Genomic DNA, 1,738 nt, shown 5'->3' on the forward strand with positions numbered 1-1,738 from the left:
ATTTTAGTACAATCTCATTTCCCTGTAATTAAAAATGTCCAATTCCATGTACATTTGAGGCTTCGAATTCATTTAAAGTTAAAATGCTTCTCCCTACAGATTTGGTCTCTAAATAAGAGAAATGACCAATGTCAGATTGGGGGCAGGAAATGCACAAGATGAGCCTGAGAAATCTTGAACCTGAAGGTTAGGGAACCATCAAAGATCACAGAGTGTTTTTAAAACAACACAGGACCCACCGGTTCACCAAAGATCAAATAAATTTAGTATCAAAAAGAAAAGGAAGAGTATAATCGATTATATAAAAACTCATGGGCTTATAATAATAATATAAAAACAAACAAAATCAAACACACACACACACACACACACACACACACACACACACACACACACACACAGAAACCCAAACCTATTGGCTTTCTTGGAGGTTGCTAGGACACTTACTCATTATTCTAAAGAATCTAGCATCTCCTCTGCCTTTCCTACAGAGTCTGTACTTCAGAGTAACCAAACAGTTGATGGAAGAAAAATCCTTCGTAATAAGAAAAACCCAGCTAATGAATACGCAAGTAATTATATTGTTAGAAAATCACAGTTTTGCAACCCCCTAAAGAAATGGCGGAGCTTGAGAACAATCATCAGTGGCTGTTAAAAGCCACCAGGAGCCATGTGAAGACCTCAGAGACGCATGACACGGATGGAATGTGAGGATCCTGTTTGGAATAAATTAACTGAAAAATTCATCTTTTTAGCCAAGGGAGAAAATCAAACATAGACTGCCTATTAAGCATTAGATATTGCGGTAATAGTATTAAGTTTGGTTGGATGTGATAATAGCATTATGGTTATACTATTATTTAAATTTTTTAAAAAAGCCCTTACGTGTTACAGATGCATACACACTGAAGTACTTAGAGTACAGAGCTCAATGTCTGGGATTTGCTTTAAAATACTCCAGAATGGTGTTGGGGAAGAATAGGTAAAACTTAAAAGGCGGAATATTAGTAACTGTTGAAACGAGGGGACGAGGAAATGGGGTTCATTTCTTTAATCTTTCTACATTTGTGTATATGTGAAAATTTCCATAATAATTTTTAACATTTTTATGAAAAACTTAAAGCTTCTGCCCAGCTCGGTTCTTCTTTGGGCTGGAAGGCTACGGAGTGAAAAAGAAGGTCCTGTTTCTCCATGAGTCCTCCTCCTCACCCCTCCTTCCACCCACGTGGGGACCCCTGGGAAGGGGACCAGAGAAGGAAGGATAGGAGCCATCTCACCTGACAGGTGCCCTTGAGATCTAATGTTGATGTTTTCTGGCCTGGCAGATATTGGAAGTTTTTTTCCGGGTCGGGGGGATGTTTTGCTATTTATTTATTTATTTTTATTATGCCTACAGCCCCTGGTCTTCCTAGGTGGTCTCCCATCCCAGTACTAACCAGGCCCGACCCTGCTTAGCTTCTGAGATCAGACGGGATCGGGCACGTTCAGGATGGCATGGCTGTAGACTGCTGCGCTATTTTTCAGAGACTCGCCCTTATTGGGGCTCTCACCCACAGGTCCCCTGAAGAGTGCGATGCTTCCTCAGGCGGACCACTGGTTATCTACCCCACCCCCACTCCCAGCTAAGGTTCCAGATTTCCAGCACTGTACCCCTACCCACACAGATACGCAGACTCTCTGTTGCTGCCCCAACATCCCTGCCCGTGACTTTCTCACATGATGTCCCATTTAAGATGGC

General features: G+C 41.8%; 1 non-coding gene across 1 annotated transcript; it reads right to left on the reverse strand.

The window, feature by feature from the left end:
- Positions 1-1,387: 1,387 nt before the first annotated feature.
- Positions 1,388-1,506, reverse strand: LOC112482946. The gene has a single exon (XR_003047458.1). It is a non-coding gene; the product is annotated as a 5S ribosomal RNA (ribosomal RNA).
- Positions 1,507-1,738: the final 232 nt, after the last annotated feature.

The sequence above is a fragment of the Pteropus alecto genome, unplaced genomic scaffold (assembly GCF_000325575.1).
Source record: "Pteropus alecto unplaced genomic scaffold, ASM32557v1 scaffold16, whole genome shotgun sequence".
Classification (NCBI taxonomy): Eukaryota; Metazoa; Chordata; class Mammalia; order Chiroptera; family Pteropodidae; genus Pteropus; species Pteropus alecto.